Below are 7792 nucleotides of genomic sequence, written 5' to 3'. Positions count from 1 at the left end.
GGATCACTTGAGCCCTGGAAGTTGAGGCTGCAGTGAGCTGAGATCGTGCCACTGCACTCCAGCCTAGGCGACGGAGTAAGGTCCTGTCTCGAAAAGAAAAGAAAAGATAGAGCTCTTACTCTGCGGACTCTGTTACTAAGTAGCTCTGACTTTGGGCAAGTTACTTTTCCTCTCTGAACCTTAAGATCATCAATAAAATAAGACATTTGTCTCATTGAGTTGTTACAAGGATGATAGAGTTGATACAAAACAGAGCAGTGCCTGGTATATATCAATGGCGTAGGAAATGTTAGCTGCTGCTGTAATCATTCCTGCAGCTTCTTAGGGCAATACAGTTGGACAATTCCCTTTCTCCCTTTTTTTTACCTGTCATTTAATTCCTCACCCTTGGTGGCTTCTACTTGGTTGATTTCTACTGGTTTGACAGTTTTGGTAAAGAGTTATTCTCTGGAAGGTGGTGCAGAGGAGAATAAGACCTTCTCTTTACTCTCTGAAGGTTGGATAATTAAGTCTATGAAATAAACTGACAGTAGGCAGATGAACAGGAGAAAAAAACATTTTAATTACATGCATAGGCCCAGGAGTCCCACAAAATATAAGACTCAGAAGGGCCAGATGATTGAATTTTTTATGGCATCCTGAGCTACAGAAGAGAATAGGGGGCTTGGGGTTCCTGGGGGACACAGTTATGGGAAGGTAGCAGGAGGAATTGTATGATAAATAAAGGTTGTGTTGTTATGCAGATAAAATCTCTCAGGTAATCAAAGTGATCCAGCAGCCTTCTTTTTTTTTTTTTTTTTTAGAGCTTAATGAAATTTTATTTTGAAAATATGGCAAAAGTCTAAGGCACTTCAAACATTTAAATACATGTAGGACCAAAGTAAATGTGACACAGTATAAAGGAATCCATAAACACAGAGAACTACGCTATATTTCTCTAGAGGCAAATACATAGCCAATTCCTCCAACACAATTCCACCTTTATCGTTAGATACAGAATTGTGCAATTATTAACAAAAATATGATAATGTTACATGTAGTTCTTCATGTCTTTAATTAGTATGAAATACAAAAGTTGAAAATACTGTGCCAATTTCATATACTCTTTTTTTTAAAAGTCATATTTACATCTACCTAGATAAAACCAAATGAAAATATTTTCTTTTGTAAGTTTCATACTTTTTGAGAGTTCTATCTAGCCCAGGATGAAGTTACTGATGATCAACTTTCTTACTTTAAAATAAAAAAAAGAAAAATCAACAAAACTGTGCTGGGATAGAATTTTGGAAGAGCTTTCTAATGGTGCCACATATGGTAAACATAAATATTTGTGGAAAAATTTTAAAACGTGATGCCAATGAGAACCTGACACTTCTCTGTGGTGGTGGTCTAGAAGTGGAGAGATGGAATAGAAGGTGCCCATTCAGGTCAGGTCAGGTCACAAGTCCCTATGGCTGTACATAACAGAGCAGAGACTCACCAGCAACACAGAGTAGGTTAAAGTGCACCCCACGCAGAGAGAAGATGGCCAGAAAGGAGGCATGCGTGCCCAGGCTGGCAATCTCTGCACTGTGAAAGCTTCAGCCTTTGGCCCTGGGCTTTATGCGTCTGTTTGCTGGTGAGCTCAGGCACAATACATATACATTCGGTGTCTGTCACTCCAGCAGGCACAGTTGGCAGCTTAATAGTGGCATGAAAATGGAGGGCTATTTGCATACAATCAATCAAATGAAACTCTGTGGCTTCATTCCAAGCCTAGAGGTGCCCGGAGACTGGGCTTTTGCAAAGCTGATGTGGGCATACAGAAGAACAGTGAAGCCCTTGTGCCCCACTTCCAGGGCAATCGAGAGCATGGTGCTGCCATCGTTGTCCTCCAGGTGGACACTGCAGCCCAGCTGGGCCAGCAGCAGCTTGATGATCTCCATGTGCCCGTGCTTGCTGGCACAATGAGGACCATGGAGCCCTTGTTGTCCTGGAGGTTGACCTCAGCCCCACAGGCCAGCAGACCATACACCATGCCGATCTGCCCAGTAACTGACTGCCAGCATGAGGGCCATCTGCCCCAGCTGACTGGCTTTGAGGCTCACCTTTCAGCCAGGGTTCTTCCCCAACCTGCATGTCCTCTGCTTCCACAGCTGCGAGGGCCGCCAGCATGATGGAGGTATAGCCCCTTGTTCAGGTGATCCACGTTACACATTTGGGTGTCCAACAGCAGCTTCACAATCTCAAAATTGGAGTAGGACACGCTGTAATGGAGGGCTGTGTTGCTGTTGCCGTCTGCCAAGTTGATGACCTAGTAGAGGGCATCCAGGGAGGTAGCCTCACAAGCAGCCCTGTGGTGTCCCAGGGTGGCTGCAATGGCTGACTTCTGACTGGACATGCAGAACCACTTGTGCTGGAGGGTGTTCAGACAGAACGTCATATCTTTGCTGGTCACAGCTTTGGGGTCATTTATATTATTTTTCAGTAAGTTGCAAGCAGACAACATCTTTTCACTTAATTTATACCTCCCTCTGATTTTCACCTTCTCAGGTTCACATTCTTGAAACTGCATTTCATCTTCCACCCTGGCTGACTTGAAACCTTCAATGTTAATGGCGAGGTGCCCTTTGGCCATTCCCCAAGTGTCTTCATCCTCATATTCTTCAAGAGGATATTACTCAATGACATCACACTCATCATCTGACTCAGAAGAAGAGCTTTCATCTGTGCTGAAATCATCACTTGAAGTTGTTGCACATCCTCCATTAATGCCAACAAACTGAAGATTCTTTTTCACGCCATTTGAATCTTTGTTACCATCTTTCTTCTTCTTAATGGGCTCCAGTGTACTTTCATTGTTGTGCATACGGAGGCCAGTGGCCATCTGGTTGTCTGTCAGGTTCACTGGAGACCGTGTACTTTCCTGAGCAGGGAAGGCATCCTGGCTGCTGACCAGCTTTCCTTCTGAGATCCCCACCTCTGAGCAGCCTTCTTCCTGATACAGATACTTTACTAATGTAGATTTCCTTTCTAGATGTAAATTTCCTTGTAAAAAGGACAGCTTTTTAGAGCCATTCCTGTGTCTGCAGTTTCTCTGAATAACCAGCTCAAAATATGCCAAAGAGGTATATTTTTGGGTGGCACATTGTGGTCTCCTCCAGTCATATTTTGGGATGGTGTGTGCTGAGCCTCAGCAGACGCAAAAATAAGCTTTAAAATCACATAGGACTTTTATCCATCAAGAAAGGCCTGGTTCTCCTCCTCTTGGCTAAGTCAAGAATTGCCTGTGCTACTTAACCAGATTCTTTTTAGATGAACTCTCTGTGACATACTTTTCCAGGAGCATTGCTGCTTCGTCATATGGGGAGCCCATCAGTGCTATAAATCTGATGGCGAATTTTTCTAAACCTGAACACACACTTCTAGAAGGTTTCTTGCTATCTCTCTGCCTGCAGTTGTTTTTTTTTTTTCTGGCCATGGGATCATGACTGCCTGTTTGTAAAGGGCAGTGATGGGGGTGTGAGGAGGGAAAGGCTGCTGGAGGAGGTAGCTCTTATAGTAGACAAGGGTGGTTGGTAAATACATAGCATACTAGTTTTCTGGGGCTGCCATAACAAATCACCACAAACTGGATGGCTTAAAACAGAAATTTATTCTCTTACAGTTTTGGAGGCCAGAAGTCCAAAATCAAGGTGTCAGCAAGGCCATGCTCCCTTCAAAGCCTGTAGAGGAGGATCATTCCTTGCTTCTTCCTAGTTTCTTGCTTCATCTTTGCTTCTTCCTTCCTTGCTTCTTCCAGGCCTTCCTTGGCTTGTGGCAGCAGAGCTCCCACTGCCACCTCTGTCTGCACATGGGCGCTCTCTCCCTGTGAGTCTGTCTCTTAACATGGTGTTCTTCATCAGGACACCAGTCATATTGAATTAAGGACCCATCCTACTCCAGTAGGACCTCATCTTAACTGATTACATCTGCAACCACCCTATTTTCAACTCAGGTCACATTTACATGTATTAGGGGTTGGGACTTCAACATATTTTTTTCTGGGGACACAATTCAACCCATAATAAAGTAGGGCAGCACCCACCCCCCTCAGGTGGAGAGACGCTGAGGCACATATTCTGCACTGCCTCCCAGACTTCCTCCGTGGATCATGCCCCAGGTGCCACAGCAGTGAGCTGCACGATAATGTAGCCTTTATTGGCTGCCTTTACCTTTTCCGCTGCCCACTGGTGACGCTGCCGGTGTTTCCTGGGATCATCTGTCATGTAAACCGCTTGTTCTCAAATACTTGTCTCAGGGTTTGATCTTGGAGGACCCAGACCTAAGAAACTATCCAAAGTCAAGGCTTATATTATGCCAGATAGTATACCTGCAGTTGCAACCCCTTGTCTTAATATATCCTGATACAAGATACTGGGAAATGCTCAACATGTACTCACACGCACGGAGTACAACGTCTCTGCCTTTTTTCCTATCATAGCCCAGCAGAAAACAAAATCCTTTCCTAAAGAGAGATTGAGGGGCCCAAGGTGAAAAGTGATCTACTCACTGTAGGAGAGAAAACAAAACCCAGCAATACACCAAATGCCAGCCTAGCAAATCACACACACACACACACACACACACACACACACACACACACACTGGGCGCTGCTCACGAGGAAAGCTGCTGGAAGCTAGAGTGCAATGCAGTATGGCACCCCCCAGCTTCCCCCGGCATCTGCCTTGTTGAGGCTCTGCACATTAGTACATCTTTTCATTTTAGTTTGCCAACACCCCAGGGGAAGGAAACGTGAAGGTGTAGATGGTCTATCAAGGATGAAGGAGACACCCAAGAGAATCCCACCCAACACTTGCTGCTCAGACGGTGCAATTAGGATCTCAGGGATGCCACCATTTCTTCAGGAAGAAGTGAAGAACAATCTAGGCCACTGTTTTTCTCACTTTTAATCAAAATAATTTATGTTCATCGTAAAAACATTAAGTAGTCCTGAAAGGCTTATAAATGAGGATTATGGGTTGAATTTTGTCCCCAAAATGAAGAAGTCTTAACCACTGGCACCCATGAATGTGACCTTATTTGGAAATAGGGTCTCCACAGTTAAGATGGGGTCATTAGAGTGGGCCCAATTCTAGTATTATTGGTGTCCTTACAAGGAGACGGAAATTCAGAGACAAACACACACACAGAGGAGAATACTATGTGGAGACAGGCAAAGACTGGAGCTATGCCTCTTCAAGCCGAGAAATGCCTGGGTTACCAGATGCTGGAAGGGTCAAGCAAGGATTCTGCCCTAGAACTGTCAGAGGGAACACTGCCTCTGCCAACAATTCAATTCCAGACTTCTGGCCTCCAGATATGCAGTAGAATACTTTTCTGTTGTTTTAAGCCACTCTGCTTGTGGTACATTGTTATGGCAGCCCTAGGTATCTAATACAATGAGAAACAATGGCCTCAGTGCCCCATCCTCCAAATCCTTGTGCAGATGCAGCCACCTGTAATTTAAATTTTAGATTTATTTTCTTATTTGAATATGTTAATTGTCATGATTTATAATATCATGACAAGTTTATCGAGAAGGAGTTATACACAGAGATGGGACAGGAGGACAGAAAGGGTCCTATTATTACAAAATGAAAATACACACCATGTAAAACATAGTATAATCAGGAGGCCAGGTGTGTGGCTCAACCCTGTAATCCCAGCACTCTGGGAGGTCGAAGCAGGCAGATCACCTGAGGTCAGGAGTTGGAGACCAGCGTGGTCAACATAGTGAAACCCCACTCTACTAAAAATACAAAAAATAGCTGGGCATGGTGGCAGTTGCCTGTAATCCCAGCTACTTGGGAGGCTGAGGCAGGAGACTCACTTGAACCCAGGAGGTAGAGGTTGCAGTGAGCCGAGATTTCGCCATTGCACTCCAGCCTGGGCAACAAGACCGAAACTCTGTCTCAAAACAAACAAACACATAATATATAATCAGGAGATTTCAGGTGCTGAAATAATTAATTAATTGCAGTAATTAAAATTCTGCAGTCCAGGATCCTGACACTCACATACATGACAGGCCTCACTGAGAAAGTATCTGTTGATGAAAGACCTGAAGAAAGGGTGTGAGCCATGTGGACACCTGGGGGAAGGACATTTCAGGCAGAGGGAATAGTAGGTGCAAAGGCCCTGGGTCGGGAATGTGTTTGGCATGTTTGAAGAAGAACAAGAGGCCAGAGTGGGAGACTGTCGTAGGAGGTGAGCTTAGAGAGGCAGCAGGCGCCAGGTCATGCTGGGCTCTCTGTAGGTTGTTTTGCAATTGGAGAGTTCTCAACGGATGACTGATAGGATTTGCTTTATGTTTATAACAACACTGGCTGCTGGGTTGAGAGATGGCTGCAGGGGAAGTGAAGGCGGAAACACAGAAACCAATAAAGAGGGCACTGTAATGACCCTGGTGGGTCATCATGATGGCTGGGTCCAAGGTGGTGGCACTGGGAATGGGGAGAAGTGATAGAATTCTAGATCTATTATGGAGACAGAGCTGACAGGTAGGGCTGCTGGTTTTGGAGTGGCATGAGGGAACAAGAGGAGAATACCAAGGCTTTAGGCCTGAGCACCTGGGAAAACAGACGGGGAGACTGCAGGAGGGACTGGTTTGGGAGGGGAGAGATGGGGAGCTCAGATTTGAACTTGTTAAGTTTGAGACGTGAATAGATACCCACAGAGGTGTTGAGCTGGGTATATGAGCCAGTGCTGGAGGAAAAGTCCTGTGTTGAAGACTGCACGTGGGAGTCATCATCATAGAGATGGTATTTAAAGCCTTAAAACTGGGTGAGATCACCTAGAATTATATAAATGAGTCAAAGATGGCCTCTGTGTATTGGCTCATAGAGTGTTTATTTCTTCATTGCAGGCTGACACTGATTACTGCAGAAGCCAAACTCAAATTTTTACGCATCCAATTATTTTAAACAAATTTTAAGCCAATTTTTAGCCATTCAGGGCCTTCCTGGTACATACTCGGTGAAACTATACCCAGCATCTGTTGGCCATTGATAACATAGAGCCTTGTGGTTATAAGACCTTAAGTGCAGTGTTAATCCCAGCACTTTCGGAGGCCGAGGCAGGCAGATCGCTTGAGCTCAGGAGTTCGAGACCAGCCTGGGCAACATAATGAAACCCTGTCTGTACTAAAAATACAAAAATCAGCTATGTGTGGTGACATGTGCCTGTAGTCCCAGCTACTTGGGAGGCTGAGGTGGGAGGATCACTTGAGCCTGGGAGTTGGAGGTTGCAGTGAGCTGAGATCACGCCACTGCTCTCCAGCCTGGGTGACAGAGTGAGACCCTGTCTCAGAAAAATAAAACCAAAAACAAAAACACAAACCTCAAGCCGTCCCTGTCCTTCAGAGCTCTCTGACCCAGAGACTCCCCTCTGTGCTGCTGTGCAACACCACCTAGACACATAAGCCTTGTTTCTGACTCTCCCCTATCTCGGGAGTATCCTTGCCCTTCCTCCTCTCCTTCTGAGTAGCAGCACCTGTAGTGTGTGCCCTTTGGACAGACTCTTGCTGTAAGGGACATCCCCCTACCCCTATGCAAACCTGTCAGAGTGTCACCATCACCAATAAAATATGTGTGTGCTGCTGCCATCTCATGGTCATGTCTTTCTCTTTGATCAGTCCCCAAATCCCCCAAACACCCTAGGGTGTGAGTGTAGACAAGAAAAGGAAGAAGTGCAAGTGCTGAGCCCTGAGGCATGCCAACGTTTAGAAGTTTCAGAGATGAGGAGGAACCAGCGAGAGAGATACGGAAAGAA

The 7792-nt window shown here is 45.3% G+C and overlaps 1 pseudogene; it reads right to left on the bottom strand.

Moving 5' to 3' along the window:
- Positions 1-540: 540 nt before the first annotated feature.
- LOC129474439 (KN motif and ankyrin repeat domain-containing protein 1-like) lies at positions 541-3342 on the bottom strand (annotated as a pseudogene).
- Between the last annotated feature and the right edge of the window lie 4450 nt (positions 3343-7792).

Source organism: Symphalangus syndactylus, chromosome 24, assembly GCF_028878055.3.
Source record: "Symphalangus syndactylus isolate Jambi chromosome 24, NHGRI_mSymSyn1-v2.1_pri, whole genome shotgun sequence".
NCBI lineage: Eukaryota > Metazoa > Chordata > Mammalia > Primates > Hylobatidae > Symphalangus > Symphalangus syndactylus.
This window is presented reverse-complemented; position numbering and strand designations above follow the sequence as displayed.